Raw genomic sequence first — 16,825 nt, 5'->3', positions numbered from 1 at the left:
CCTGTACACTGGGGCTTCCCTGGTGGCGCAGTGGTTGAGAGTCTGCCTGCCGATGCAGGGGACGCGGGTTCGTGGCCCGGTCCGGGAAGAACCCACATGCCGCGGAGCGGCTGGGCCCGTGAGCCATGGCTGCTGAGCCTGCGCGTCCGGAGCCTGTGCTCCACAACGGGAGAGGCCACAACAGTAAGAAGCCCGCGTACCGCAAAAAAAAAAAAAAGAAGAAGAAATAAACCTTTACATTATTAGGCCACTGATATTTGGGGTCTGTTTGATACCACAGTATAATCTAGCCGAATCTAATTCACATACCTAAAAGAATGAAATTGATTTTGAGGGTTAAATGAGAGAACACATGTTCAGCTCTTAACACACCATCTAACACATGGCAGGTGTTTTAAACCAGCTCCTCCACTCTGAGCCTGTTTCCTCATTAGCAAAAAAACCCGCACACGCGCGCACGCGTGTGTGTGTGTGTGTGTGTGTGTGTACACCTCATAGAATAGCTTTCAAAATTGAAAGAAATAAAATACATGAAAATTTTACCACATACAAATAAGGTAATAAACATAGTTTTTCCCCTTTTGGCCTCTGAATTCTGATCAGAGGTGATTCAGAAGATATTTTTCCTCTCGTCGGAACTCCTCTTCCTCTGCATTCAAAGCTTCAGAGTCCCTGGGAAGCTAACATACTGAGTTTACTTGATAGTTCCAGCAAAAATATCCTGTTCTACTTAAGACATAAAATGCATGACAGAAATGATAATAGTTTAAAAAGATTTACCAGTCCTGACAATAATGCAATGACTCCATTTCAGAATTACTCTACATTAGCCATTGTTTCCTTACATGTAAAGAAAATGCTGTTCACTTGCTTTTTAGTGCTGATATTAAAGGCCCACAAATGCCACCTTTCAGGGCTTTTGTCCCCACAAAAGAACGATGTAAGAAGTGACTTGACCTGTCTCATCTCTAAACTCAATAACAGAAAAAGCTAAAGTATAATTGGATCCTCCAGACCTAAATGAATAGGAGGAAGAGCCAATAAGGAGAATTCTTTTCTTTAAGAGAATCCAGCCATTTGTGTGACAACAGTCATCGCACCGTTTCACAGGACTTGTTCCACAGAGATTTCATCAAGGATGTACTGTGAGCTCTCAATCAACAGACCAGTCAACTCATCTGTCTCCTCACTGACAAACTAACCACATGTGTCTCTGCAACCTAAGCCATGGGACCACTGGCCCACCTGTCACACAGCCTGACCCTGGAGCCCTGGTGTCAGTGGAACGTGGCTTTTCAGCCACATGGAGGCTCTGGACACCTCGGTGTTCTCCTGTCACTGTCCTTCACAGAGAGGCCCCGGGGGGTGGCCACCAGGGCACCGCAGCACAGAGAAAGGAGCACAGCATGTACCCTGCTGCACGCCCTCCCCTCCGCAGAAGCTGGAACAGAAACTGCCCAGATGCATTCTGCTTTCTCACGCTGTCGTCAGAGACGCAGGGACGTGAGAGATGCACTGTTGAGAATGCAGGTGCAGTGTCTCAAACTAACCGCCATCTGACAGGCCAGCTCTGCTCTTCTGTGTGCTCCCTGTGCTGCGGAACCAATGTGTGAGTATGCTGAGTCATGGTGACACAGTACCTTGCTGCAGACGTTATCAGGCAGGATGTCACAAGGTCACACTGTCTCCCTACTCTGTGGCCAGGTGGCTCTTTACCTGTTCGAGGTTAAGCTTTGCCACCTTAGAGTCTGGGTGTCTGAGAACCTCGCTCAACACCTCCTCAACTGGTGTGTTTCCCTTAATGCACCCATGTGAACCTACACTTACAATCAAATAGCATTAGATGTCAGTAAAGTAAAAAAAATTACCCAGAAAAATAAAGAATTCACATGTAATAATATTTAAATAGTACATTATTGTTCTGTATATAAAGTAATACACTTCTTGGAACATGGAAGCCTTTCTATTAGCATCACTGCTTGCTGCTTCTTGGTCTCAGGATTTATGTCTTAAGCTTTGAGGCACAAAACTACAACTATAAATTCAAAGTTCATGATTTGGTCTGTCACAGACTTCCCTAGCAGAATTCTTTAACTGTAAAATGAGCAATTCTACAGACACATCAAAACTTAAAAGGATTAGAGACAATTACATTTAAAGTAAATGGTAAAAATTACAAGACAAAGACATTATTAAATACAAAGAGCAATTTTAATGAGATCGTTATGTTATCAGATACTGGATTATTTTATTTAACAAAAGCGGGTGAAGAATGAATTTTCCACTATGCATCCAGGGTTATTCCTGTAATACCCAATAGATTTATCAAAATAATAAGAAAGTACAGATATACAAATATGCCCCATCTTATACATTTTGTGTTTCTTGTTCAAATGTAACAAGAATTTTTTGAGCATTGTTTCATGTGTTGTGGGTACCAAACAGAAGTGTTAGGACAGGGGCCCTGCCTCTAATGACCTTAAGGCCTTGCGGAGATCACACACACATGCACACACACACACACACACACACACACACATGTGCGCGCGCACGACTTAACCCTATCTTTTATACTCAAAACTTCTGCCCCTATACCAAAAACACAAAAACAAAAAACAAAACCAGCCAGAAAAATTGTTCAAATCCTAGTAATTCTTAGTAATGTTTCCCGCCCAAGATCTCTCAGCTCCTGCTACAACTACTCTATTCCCATGTGATCACCCATCAACTATTGCAACGACAACCGGCCACCTGTCTTTCTATATTTCAGGTATATTCCTGAGACACAAACAGTTTGGTCTCACTGACTTAAAACTTTGGGTAATTCCCCGCTGACCAGACAATAAAATCAAAACTTATAACCGGATATAAAACACTCTTCATGGGCTCACCTTGCCTGTCCTTAAACCTAATCGCCAGCTCCACGGCGTCTACTGCTTCCAGAGCGCCCCCTCCCTGCATCTTCTTACAGTCAGCCAGTTCTGCCAGCTTCTTTCATAGGCTGGGGTACTGGAGTGATTTTCCATTCTCTCTCTCTCTCCCTAAAATGGCCTTAAGTCTCTTCTCCAGAAAACTTTTATTCATCCTTGAAAACCCAGTTTCAACGCAAACTATTTGGTGAAGCTCCACCAAGCTACTTTTCGTGGATCTAGAAGCAATTTGTTCATTGTTATAACACTTGTCACACTGCATTATAATATCAATGTTACCCCTCTCCTTCCAGAGCTATACTGTGAGCGCCACGTGGGCAGCCATTCTGTCTTATTTTTGTATCCCCAGCACCAAACACAATTCTTGGCACATTTCAGAAGATGCTTAGTAATGTTAAAAAGAATGAATGAATGAATGAATATCAAAGTAAGTGCTTTAAAAGTTTACAGAAGGGACAATTCAATATGTTCTGGAGTGAACAGGAAATGCTACATTAAAATATATGTAAATAAAATGTTTGTACATAACATGCTTTAAATGCACTTGAGTAAGGAATTATTCAGAAGCATGAATAATCATACTTTAACCCTTTGTAACTTCAGACTTTATTAAAATAGGATACACTTATACTATCACACATGCTCTTTTTTTTTTGGCCTCACCTCGCAGCATGCGGGACTTCCCCAAACAGGGGTTGAACCCGTGCCCCCTGCAATGGAACTGTGGAGTCTTAACCACTGGACCACCAGGGAAGCCCGTATCACACATGCTCTTTAATATGCTGTAAGTATCAAGTTGGAAGAAACTTAGGTTCAGAATTAATTTAAATTCTTGGGATTAGAGAAACAGACATTCTTCTATCTGCATCATCATTGTCTAATTTTACTTATTAGTCTCAACCTGTAACAATTATAATATTTCAACAAATGAAGCCATCTTAATGCTATAATCTAGATTTTCACTTATATAAGCAGTATTTCCCTCCACTTCATTTGGAAATACTACCATTTTACTCCAGGATAAAACCTGCCTATCATCTAATCCAAAATATTCTTACATAGCATATAGGTAGGACTGCTCAATTTAGGGAAAAAAAATAAAAATAAGAAACCTACAGGATGCCCAGTTACATTTGAATTTCAGATAAATAATGATTTTTTTTCTTAGTTTAAATCTGTCCCAATTTGAGGCATACTTAAGATATTTATTTATTTACTTATTTATTTATCTGAAGTTCACATTTAAATAGGTGTCCTTTATTTTATTTGACAACTCTACACGTAGCAGACAAGAAGACTAGCAATAAATTGATGCTAGGAGGGCCTCAGATGACCAAAGAGTGCCATCTTAAAGACTAGCTTTCCTGGTAACCCAGAGGAAACCTAAGGACCTCAACCATCTCCTAGACTACATGTATGGCCTTAAAGAGACCCATCCTCACCCATGTGCTATGAGCATTAGGGCTCTCAACAGGAAAGTCAGTTTGGTGAAGGCAAAATCCAAGACTATGTCTGAGGGTAGCTTTTTCTTTTTTTTATAAAGGAGAGAAAAGATGATGTTCTTTACAGAACTAACCTCAGAATTTTGTCCTGCTACTGTCTTAAAAGATCTTATTTTACAACTATTGTAATCTGCCCAGTAATCCTGATGATATACAAAAGGCCAACAGGTATATGAAAAGGTGCTCAACCTCACTAACCATCAAAATGCAAATCAAAATCACAATGAAATACCACCTCACACCTGTTAGGGTGGCAATTATAAAAAAACAAAAGATAACAAATGTTGGTGAGAATATGGAGAAAAGGGAACCCAACCCCGGTAACACAGTTGGTGGGGATGTAAATTGATATGACCATTATGGAAAACAGTATGGAGGTTCCTCAACGAATTAAAAATAGAACTACTGTATGATCCAACAATCCTACTTCTGGGTATTTATCCAAAGGAATTAAAATCAATATTTCGAAGAAATAGCTGTACTCCCATGTTTACTGCAGCATTATTCACAATAGCCAAGATATGGAAACAATCTAAATGTCCAACAATGGATGAATTGATAAAGAAAATATATACAATGGAATATCATTCAGCCTTTAAACAGCAGGAAATCCTGCCATTTGTGACAACATGCATGGACCTGGAAGACATTAGGCTAAATGAAATAAGCCAGACAAAGAAAGATAAATACTGTATGGTCATACTTATATGTGGAATCTTAAAAAGTCAAAACCATAGAAGCAGAGAATAGAATGGTGATGGCCAGGGACTGAGGAGAGGTGGAAATGTCAAAGTGCACAAAGTTCCAGTTATGCAATATAAATAAGCTCTGGAGACCTACTATACTGCATACGCCTATAGCTAGCAACACTCTATTATATACTTAAAATTTTCTAAGAGGATAGATTTTATGTTAGGTGTTCCTACCAATAACAATAATGATAATAATAATAGGGATGAGAGGAAGCTTTGGGAAGTAATGGATATGTCTGGGGCCTTGATGGTGGTGATAACACCATTAAATACATATACATTAAACATGTACAGTTGTATACAACTGTATACAAACTCATCCGTTGTATACATTAAATATGTACGGTTCTTTTACATGTCAGTTATTCCTCAATAAGTGGTATAAAAAAATTTAAGTTAATGAGCACTTCCTATAACCCAGGGGCTATTATGAGACTTTATATGCATTATTAATACTAATCCTCACAACATCCCTACCAGCTATGTGTCATTATCTCTATTTTACAAATAAACTGAGATTAAATAATAATTTTTGCCCTAGGCCGAACATTGAGGAGAGATGGGGATGAGACTCAAATCCAGGTTTGTCTGGCTCACAACTAGTTGAGTATTTAATAATGATGCTGTATACTGACTTTTAGTACCTAGATCCTTCTAAAGGATTAAAGGAAATGCAAAAGCACTCAAATGAGTTGATATACAGGTAAGTGGTCTCAGGATAGATAAGTTCCTAAGCAAGAATGCAGGTGTGTATGTATCTATGTGTGGTCACATACAGCTTTCTCTAAAAGTTCTTCTCTAAAATCAAAGAGCTTTACAAAACCAAACCCTCGCCATTCCCCTTTCAGTATATTTGAAGTTTCCTAGATGGCATATTACTCTCCTAAGAAGCTAGTACATTTCCAAAAGGGTCTACCTAATGGCTATGGGCAGGTAAATACAAAAATAATCTGTACATTTCTTCTCTGTTTCCCCAGGTACAAGAAATTGAAATGATCATGATACTCCAAGACAGAGCAGAATGTTCATCTGAGTCACACCAAGTAACTTGATTACTGCTAAAGTAAAATTTGAAAATGATTGAAGTGATTTTTATGATCAGCCTTTTGGAAGTCATTCAAAAGTGCTGCAGTACTACTTCAAAGAAGATAATTCAAATGTCACTCCCTCTTCAGTGTTGTTTATCAATAGTTGAGTATTAAATTGGGAAGCTTGATTTATGTTATGTAATTTAACTAGCATATAATTTAAACACTCATAATTAAGTCACTATTTGAATAAATGGAATAAACATAAGAATAAGTTTGGTAGTGAGGTGCTCATCTCCAGAGGAGTTCAATCAGACTGGGAAAACATTTGGTAGAGATTTTATAGAACAATGGCTCTGAACCTTGACCGCTGCATGCTGGAATCACCTAAGGCAGCGGTCCTCAACCTTTTTGGCACCGGGGACCAGTTTTGGGGAAGACAATTTTCCCATGGACTGGGGCGGGGTCGGGGGGACGGGAGGAGACAGCTCAGGCGGTGATGCGAGCGATGGGGAGCGGCAGATGGAGCTTGGCTCGCTCGTCCCGCTTGCCCACCACTCACCTCCTGCTGTGCGTCCCGGTTCCCTGGGGCCTGGGGACCCCTGACCTAAGGAGTTTTTAGAAAGACTGATGCCCAGGTCCCGTCCATGGAGATGCTTATAAAACTGGACTGAGGCGAAACTTGAACACTGGGTTTTTGAAGCTCCTCAAGTCGTTCAAATAGGTGGCCACGGTTGACCCCCCTGCTACAGAAGGAACTCAAGCACTGGATGGAAGGTTGAGACAGGTGACATATCAGGACCCTTCCAACCCTGACAATCTAAGTCTGACTGCAGCATGACCCATGCTACAACATAGTACGAGATTAGACCTGAAGTTTCTTTGGATGTGCAAATTCGGAATAAACTGCTTCAGTAATATTGTTTCCTGGGTGTAGTTTCCAAACACAAAAAGGGTGCTACAATTATTTACACCTCCTCCTTATAGTATCCTATCTTCTCTAGATTACACATTGAAGAGATATTAAAAATGAATAATTCAATCAAGTCAATTATTAAGTATCTTCTGAGGATCTACTATCCGCACGACACTCCTCTAGGTACTGAACATTAGATATTGAGTTACTGATCTCACTGGAGTCTCAGATCTTACTGGAATTTACAATTTAATAGACACAAATGGCTGTAATACAAAAATAAGGTAAGTATGTTTGAACTTTAAGTGCACGATAGTTCATTTAAGAGATTATGTCCAGTTGTGAAGGAGGGGTAATGCAGGCAGAAGTATTTTCTTATCAGTGCAAAATCCACACCTTATGTATTTTATTGAAGGAGAATAAATATCAAAGTAAAATTTTAAAGATGTAGGTCAGACTTTAGGTATATCAACAAGTAGGTGTGTCAGACTCTTTCACCTCCCTAAACATTTACTGAAAGGGATTTTGTTATGCAAAACCTTCTAGAGGTTTTTTAAATCAAGGGCTAAAGTGAAATCTTCTAAAGTAACACAGATCTATTGGTAGTTTATGCAGTTTAAATTCCCAATAACTTGAAACAATTGCATAAAAATAGCCAGCTAGCTAGTGAAACATGCTGATCCCACAGTATAAAGAACACTTGAGATATGAGAGAATGTCAATGCTGAATTCTATTGCAGAAAACTAAACTTCCACACACAAGAGTTTAGACAGGCAGAACAATGTACCAGAGCTGTAGTTAAAGGAAGACTTGGACTAAATAAATATATCATAACTACTGGCCAGTCATTTCAGCTGACCATACCCAGCAGAACTGGAAATGCAGAGAAAGCTAGGAAAGGTCACTCACTCTGATAAAAAATAATACCTCTGCTACCACAGTCACACCGCCCAAATGAAATCCACATCCACATGTGGTTTTGGTTAATCTTCACCGCTAGACCCAGGATCAATCTAGGGGCAGATGCTCCGGCAGGAGCCAGGAGGAAACTGTGTTCCGTATCCCTAATTCCAGCACAGGGTACCAATCACAGCTGTGATCAAATCAGAGCCGGCAGACAGTGCAATACAGATAATAAAATGTTTAAGCTAAAGGGATAAGACTTTGGAGTATACTAATGACTGGAAAGTCAGCTCTTTGACACGAATTATAATTCTTTAATGATAATGATGTAAAGACTAAGCAACGTTTTATCAATTTTAAAAAATCAAGTTAAATCTATCATATAAAATCTACCTTCTAAATGAAGAAAATTAAAGACCCGACCTTCAGATGATAAGACTGTTTATATGGGAAGCTACATTTGGAAGTATAAACTGTAGTTTCTATTTTAAGACTGCGTCCTCCAAATTCCGGTAATGAAAAATATTCATCTGAATTCCTTTCCATACAAGATAACCACTTCTTAGTTTAAGAAAACCCAACCTCAAGTCAGCAGATAAAGTATCAATAAAAGCCCTCTGGGCTTCCCTGGTGGCGCAGTGGTTGAGAGTCCGCCTGCCGATGCAGGGGACACAGGTTCGTGCCCCGGTCCGGGAAGATCCCACATGCCGCGGATTAGCTAGGCCCATGAGCCATGGCCGCTGAGCCTGCGCGTCCGGAGCCTGTGCTCCGCAACGGGAGGGGCCCCAGCAGTGAGAGGCCCGCGTACCTCAAAAAATAAAATAAAAGTCCTCTGCCTTCTTTTTTCAATCTTGCTCCTTAAAAATATCAACAACAGATTAAAAACTATACACATAAAACAAAAAAATCGTAACCAAAGGAACAGTGTGCCCTAATGAATCTTCTTTCTTTATTGAGTTCAAACCCTACGGAAAAGAAAAAAACTATTAATTCAGAAGCTGTAGTATCTAGAGTCCATTTTTCACATTGATTTGCAAATTCTAAGCAATAAGTCAGCTGGTTCTGCTATCAATAGTAATGCCTGGCTGGCTTCTTATTTTATGCAGCAGTGGAGTCTGTAAGCACCCTGTTCCAGGTTGTCTTCTCCTTTCCCTCTCTCTCTCCTCTGTCCTACGTTTTCAGTTACCGGCCACACACTGATGATGCCGGCATGTCTGTATGTGGCCCAGGCCTCTCTTCTGAGGAGTAGCTACAACTGCCTACAGTCTACAGTGCTCTTAAAGATGTATTTTCCTCCTGCACAGCCTCTTCTGGAAAGAACTCCCATTACTATATAATTCTAAATAAATAAATAAAGTAAATACTAAAGGAAGCACAAAGTAACTTTTAGTGAAACTTCACTGCTCCTGGTATCATATTAAATATTCAATGGGAAACCAGTTAAATAATTAGTAGTTGGTGGACATTTTGAATCAGGTCATTTTCACTTGCTAGGTTCTCTAAACTATATTTTCCCAGCACGTTGAAATTTTGTGTTGTCCAGTGGTATTCCTAAGAAAAAGAGAAGTCTATTTTTTGTTGTCACTCCCAAGTAATAAGTAGCCATCACAAGCCCAGTGGCTCCAGGTCTTAGAAACAGACCCCGTCACCTGAGTCTTGAAGTGGGAAGTGTGCTCATGGGGTCCAACCTCTCTCCCAACCAAGACGGGATTCTCATTTACAAGCAGAGCGTTTCCTACAAGGCCCCTGAAAGAGGCAAATTCAAGCTAGACTTTAAATATTAGGTTATTTTTACTCCTAAAGAAAATAAATGAATGACAGAGCCTAAAGTATTCAGGTAGGAACAAAGAAAGGGGCTACAATTTTCACAGATAATACAAAATTGGCAGGATAAGCTATTTATAGTTTTCAGGGTATAAGCAGCATGTCCAGTAGCAAAAGTAAGACTTAAATACACAATGGTGGGGGGATGGGTAGTGAAATGAAATGAAAGCTCAGGAGCAAAAGAAAGAGCTCAAAACTACAAATGAGATTCTTAAATCCAAAGAAGTTAAAAAAAAAAGTTGGGCAGTGACTCTTAGCAGAACAATGATAGGAAAGGTTGCTTTAACATATGTTTCATTAATTTATAACTAAGGTAAAAAGCCTCAGAGGATGGGAACAACCCATAAAATTTAACTCAAAATTTTTGAGGTAATTATTGTTAGGTATAAGCAATTAAGGAAGATAATAAAAAAATAAACTATACATATTAGAAAAGCATATAAAATATTTTAAAATACTCATTTTGGTATATACAGATGACTAAGACTCAACTCTGTAAGATACACAGGAAAGGCAGATACTGAAATATTCTATCACAGATATTTGACAATGTTCTTTAGCTCAAGAAAAATATATGAACTCCAAAACTGTCTGTTTGCAGCCAGTCCCACTCTGGGCAAAACACAAAATGTTCCAGGCTCCTTTAGGCCCTGAAGGTTTGTGAGTAAAGACCTGGTTAGGCCCATAGTGTACAAAAGGAGGCTCAGCGAGAACACAGATCCCACTGGGCCTCTGAATCTGTCTTCGTTCAACCTTTACTTGGACACTTTTTAAGAATTCATTTACGTATCCTATAGTATTAACTATAGGTAAAACTTTAAAATATTATATTAATTAACAAAAAATAATAATTTTAGCATAGGTCACCCACTGGAAAATGTAGGAAAGAAACTAAAATTGTTTCTGAAAAGGAAATGGGGTGGAAGGAACTGATAAATAAATCAATGTCCATGTGGTAGGTATTTTGTTAGGTGCTTTATTTATATATTCTCCTTTAGTCACTACAAACACACAAGGGAAGAATTCTCCCTCTACTACCAAAATCAAAATAAGCCAACAAACAAAAACAACTCTGAGGTACAGAGAAATTACAGCTACACTTCCAATCTTTATCTAACTCCAAAGTTCGCACACACACTGCTGTCCTTGTCAGTAAAAAAAATACATAACAGCAACCAAAATTAGTTTCAAGATATACACCTATCTAACAGTAGTTGTCAAAGAAAGACAGTAAGAACACAGAGGCACTGAGTGGTCTTTAGACAGGGGTCACAGAACTAGCCATCTCAATCAATAGGGCTGGGGACACCTTGGCCAGCACAAGCCAAAAGAAGATAAAATCATCTGACTTGGACTTGTACCAGAAGGTCCTTCTATAATATGGAGGAGGATATAAAAATCTGAGGTTTTTCTATGCTTCCTATTAAAGGGAAATACCCAGGCAAATCAAAATCCAGATTTTTAAATGTTTCATTTTTTAACACTATAATAATATCATCAAAAACCTCTATTAAAGTGGTTATTTGTACTCAGAGCTCTACTCCCCAGTTTAGATTGGAGATATCTAAATTAAGAACATTGGGCTTCCCTGGTGGCGCAGTGGTTGAGAATCCGCCTGCTAATGCAGGAGACACGGGTTTGAGTCCTGGTCTGGGAAGATCCCACATGCCACGGAGCAACTAGGCCCGTGAGCCACAACTACTGAGCCTGCGCGTCTGGAGCCTGTGGTCTGCAACAAGAGAGGCCACGACAGTAAGAGGCCTGCGCATGGCGATGAAGAATGGCCCCCGCTCTCCGCAACTGGAGAAAGCCTTCACACAGAAACAAAGACCCAACACAGCCAAAAATAAATAAATTTAAAAAAAAAAAATTAAGAACATTAAGAAAAATATTATTTTCAAGTAAATCAAACTTATTCTGAACGCACTCATTCAGCAAACCCATGAGGCATCTGGAAGTATGTTTCACACCACAGAATAAGGAAATAGCAAAGAGTTATGCCTATGTTTGATTCATCTGTATATCACATGTACACCTACATAATGTGGAGATATATACACACATATGCATATGCACACACACACACATGCACAGAGAAATCAATGGGCAAAAATTTACTATATGTTTCTGGATGTTAAATGTGCATATAGATTAAGGCAAAAGAACGCCAGCATGCTAACATGCTGTTAACAATTCCACCTGTTCTTAAAATTTGGGGGTCCAAATAAACAAGTTAGGAAGGTGAAGTAAAAACCAGCTCATAACTGCACTCTTCCCTGGCAATGTAATTAAAAATAAAACATTTTTTGATATCAGAAAACAAGAAATTTAGCTTTGAAGGAAAAATTTATTATATCCCTTAAGATAATAAAACCGAGATCTTCCAAAGTTTTCAAGCCAGGCCTTTTAGAGCCTTAGCCATGTCTCCTGAGCTGCATCTCCCCTTTGGGTATCTCACTAATGACGGCTACAAGAGAGGGAATATTGACACTGCTCTGAGTTTAATACTCTGGTTCAAGTAAAGGTGAACGGCCCTTCTCTTAATTCTCTAGTGCACAGCCAAGGCAGGGCTGCAATACTTAAATGTAAGGTAATTAAATATTTGGATATCACACAAAGGAAATCAACACAGAATATCATGGAACTGGATAATCTAGCATACAGTTTACCTGTTTTCAGCTTGGAGTTCAGTACATGGATGCCTCCCTACTCAGCATCCAACCTGCCAAAAATGCCTAATTACATCTAGCAACCTAATATCCAAACCCAAGAGAAGTATTACGGAGAGCATGAAGTTTCTTTTCCTATACAGTTAACTCCCACTTTCAGGGTTCAAGTTCATGTCTGACTGAACCTTTCCATGTATGATCAGCCCTGAGAAAGTCCACCTGCTGTAGGAAAGCCTCTGCACATTTACAGTGACAGGACTTTACTGGAGAATAGGGTGATTTTTTTTTTTTAACAAAGCACAGTAAGATATAACAGGAGGGGCTGTTCTCTTACAACTTTAGATGACATTCATATCAAGGAATGTTTAGGTTTTGCATGAGATATTTAAGAGGTGAACCAGAGTAAATTTAAATATCAATAAAAGTAAAATGTATACACAGTGAATTCTGAGCTTCATGGCATTAACATTACAGCTAAGCAAACAAATTATATGTAAATATAGTATCATATTGTCAGTATATTAATGAAATGCCCATGCTTTCAACATAGATAAACATAGGTAAGAAGAGTCAGAGCAATATTTTAATCAGAGATAAATATATAAAAATTGCTCATTCCCTATATCTATAAATAGTGTTTTATTTTCACAATGGTATTAATTTCCTTAAAGTGCTTATAAGTTTTATGAGGGCATTAATTTTTTTAAGCACTTATAGGCTAAACTACAGTAAAAGTAGGCATTATTCATTAAATAAGTATACCCAGGGACTTCCCTGGTGGCACGGTGGTTAAGAATCCACCTGCCAATGCAGGGAACACGGGTTCAAGCCCTGGTCCGGGAAGATACCACATGCCACGGGGCAACTAAGCCCGAGCACCAAAAGTACTGAGCTGGCGCTCTAGAGCCCGCAAGCCACAACTACTGAGCCCACTCACCACAACTACTGAAGCCCGCGCACCTCGAGCCTGTGTTCTGCAACAAGAGAAGCCACTGCAAAGAGAAGTCCGCGCACCGCAACAAAGAGTAGCCCCTGCTTGCTGCAACTAGAGAAAGCCCACATGCAGCAACGAAGACCCAATGCAGCCAAAAATTAAAAATAAATAAATTTACAAAAAAAAAAAAAGATAAGTATGCCCATTGAGAGCCAAGTAAACAAATTTAAAAGTACAATAAATGCACAAAGACCCCAAGGGTATTGCTAGTCGGTTTTGTGGGAAAATAAACCAATTTCCAGTCATAACCTATTTTACAGTTGTTGCTACCTTCACTGTATTTTTCAACTTAAAAATGTACCCATAGAGTCTGTCATAAAGGGTGAAGTAAGTCAGAAAGAGAAAAACAAATACCGTATGCTAACACATATATATGGAATCTAAAAAAAAAAAAATGGTTCTGAGAAATCTAGGGGCAGGACAGGAATAAAGATACAGACGTAGAGAATGGACTTGAGGACATGGGGAGGGGGAAGGGTAAGCTGGGACGAAGTGAGAGAGTGGCATGGACATATATACACTACCAAATGTAAAATAGATAGCTAGTGGGAAGCAGCCACATAGCACAGGGAGATCAGCTCCCTGTTACCACCTAGAGGGGTGCGACAGGGAGGGTGGGAGGGAGACACAGGAGGGAGGAGATATGGGGATATATGTATACGTATAGCTGATTCACTTTGTTATAAAGCGGAAACTGGACTTCCCTGGTGGTGTAGTGGTTGAGAGTCCGCCTGCCGGTGCAGGGGACATGGGTTCGCGCCCTGGTCCGGGAAGATCCCACATGCCGCGGAGCAGCTGGACCCATGAGCCATGGCCGCTGGGCCTGTGCGTCCAGAGCCTGTGCTCTGCAATGGGAGAGGCCACAACAGTGAGAGGCCTGCATACCACAAAAAAAAATTTTTTTAATAAATAAATAAATAAAATAAAGCGGAAACTAACCTACCATTGTAAAGCAATTATACTCCAATAAAGATGTTTAAAAAAAAAATGTACCCCATTTACCATGAAATGCTATCTAAGGACCGCTATGGACTCTTCATTCTATTTGGAATACTCCAGCCCAAATCCGTCCCTCATTTGGTCCAACAATCAGAATCTCCTGACCTAACTGGCAGTGGCAAAGGGAAAACGAAATGGGAGAGAAAAGGGGAAGGAGGGTGGATGAGTTTATTCCGTCCATCTCTATCAATATTGCTTCCTTAGCTCCAGGACCGACCATCCCCAGCAACTCTTCCACCTTTATCTAACCTTCCAAATCCCCTCTACTCCCCCTAGAAAGATTAAGATACCATATATTTGGAGGTAACAAAACTAACTTCTAAGTTACCTAAATGGCCTACTTATTTGAGAGAAGTTTAAAGTGCTAGTTAGACTGTACCAATCCATAATGTCCAACGCCAAGGTGCCTGACTAATAAGCCTGATATAGGAAGTAGACATACCTTACTGTTCAGCCATTCCATCCTATGCTGCAGATCTCAGCATCTAATTTTACTTCTTTTTTTTAATCTAATGGCATTTATTGAGACTAGTTCCCAAGTTTTACATCACTTGATAAAAGGAACTGACACAGCAGAAAGGTTTCCCTGATAGACCCCGTGGGGCTCAGTGCTTAACACAGAGGAAGAGACTTCCTTCCTTGGACTGTATCTAGGCCCCTGCTGTGACCAGAGAGACAACAGTAGAATCATTATGTGTACCTAGGGTTATTTCTAACTCATGAACCTGCCACACTAAAGGCCTTTTCCTGGGCTATTGTTTCTTCATGTTTGACCTGACCTCTAACAAGGATGGTGCTAGTTACACTTAACATTGGTTGATGTGGTCAGGTAGGTGCAGCACTGTTCCAAGAGATGCAATGCACAAGTGGTGGTCTCAGAAGTAGACACCATCACAGACACACTGAACCGTACCATTTGTTGGTGCTCATTACGGCCCGTGAGGCTGCAGCAGGGCTTGGCCATGACCTTTAAAGTAAGAATGTATTTGTGGTAGCTTTCCTTATTCTAAGGAAATAGAATTTTTTCTTTTCTTATTCCTTACTATGATTTCATTATTTTTGGTATAGAAAATTGTGCTGGTGATAACCTACACACATGGACCCTAGGGTGTTTTTCAGTTCAAGTAACTGGAAAATGAGTGAAGTTTCTGTGTAATGAAATGGGAGGTGTATGTTGGCATGAACGAAGAAGAAACCTTCATTCGTACCTTTTATGAGAAGCGTGTGGCCACAGAAGTTGCTGCCGACGCTCTGGGTGAAGAATGGAAGGGTTATGTGGTCCAAATCAGTGGTGGAAGTGACAAACAGCGTTTCCCCATGAAGCAGGGTGTCTTGACCCATGGATGAGTCCGCCTGCTACTGAGTAAGGGGCATTCCTATTACAGACCAAGGAGGACTGGAGAAAGAAAGCGCAAATCTGTACAGGGTTGCATTGTGGAGGCCAATCTGAGCATTCTCAATTTGGTCATCGTAAAAAAAGGGGAGAAGTATATTCCTGGACTCACGAATATTACTGTGCCTCGTTGCCTGGGGCCCAAAAGAGGGAGCAGAATCCACAAAGTTTTCAGTCTCTCTAAAGAAGATGATGTCTGCCAGTATGTTGTGAGAAAGCCCCTAAACAAAGAACGTAAGAAACCTAGGACCAAAGTACCCAAGATTCAGCGTCTTGTTATTCCACGTGTTCTGCAACGCAAACGTTGGCGTATTGCTCTGAAGTAACAGCGTACTAAGAAAAATAAAGAGGCTGCAGAATATGCTAAACTTTTGGCCAAGAGAATGAAGGAGGACAAAGAAAAACGCCAGGAACAGATTGCCAAGAGACGGAGGCTGTCCTCTCTGAGAGCTTCTACTTCTGAGTCCAGTCAAAAATGAGATGTTCTAAGAGTAACAAATAAATAAGATCAGACATCACGAAAAAAAAAATATATATATACAATAATATTTAAAAGTATTTTTACCAATTATAAATTTAAAAGAATACAAGAAAGAAAGGGTCAAAGATCCGTCTTATGTTAAAATTGTAACAGAGAAAGCGAAAGCATAGTTAGGCAAAAAACTGTTACCAAGATTCACAGAGGTAACTCCTCCTGCTTTGAGTAATAAAAATAAGAGAGTAAGATTATGATGTACTGAGCGAGTTGAATGACCCTACTTTCCTTTCCTGAAGGTTCTCACAAATATTAGCGGGCACCAGAACACTGAGTAAGCAAGTGGATGTGGCAATAGCTGTGGCAATCCGTAGGACGCAACTTGGGCTGTGGCATCTTTAGATGCACATTTTAATTCTTTATTCAAAACTATGTTAAT

At 39.8% G+C, this 16,825-nt stretch overlaps 1 protein-coding gene and 1 pseudogene across 1 annotated transcript in view; one reads left to right on the top strand and one right to left on the bottom strand.

Annotated features, from left to right (window-relative positions):
* FGF14 (fibroblast growth factor 14) overlaps window positions 1–16,825 on the bottom strand; it is a 620,737-nt gene that overhangs the window by 588,157 nt on the left and 15,755 nt on the right. The gene's annotated exons all lie outside the window — the stretch shown is intronic.
* On the top strand, window positions 15,681–16,367 carry LOC101284591 (40S ribosomal protein S6-like; annotated as a pseudogene).

The sequence above is a fragment of the Orcinus orca genome, chromosome 18 (assembly GCF_937001465.1).
Source record: "Orcinus orca chromosome 18, mOrcOrc1.1, whole genome shotgun sequence".
Classification (NCBI taxonomy): Eukaryota; Metazoa; Chordata; class Mammalia; order Artiodactyla; family Delphinidae; genus Orcinus; species Orcinus orca.
This window is presented reverse-complemented; position numbering and strand designations above follow the sequence as displayed.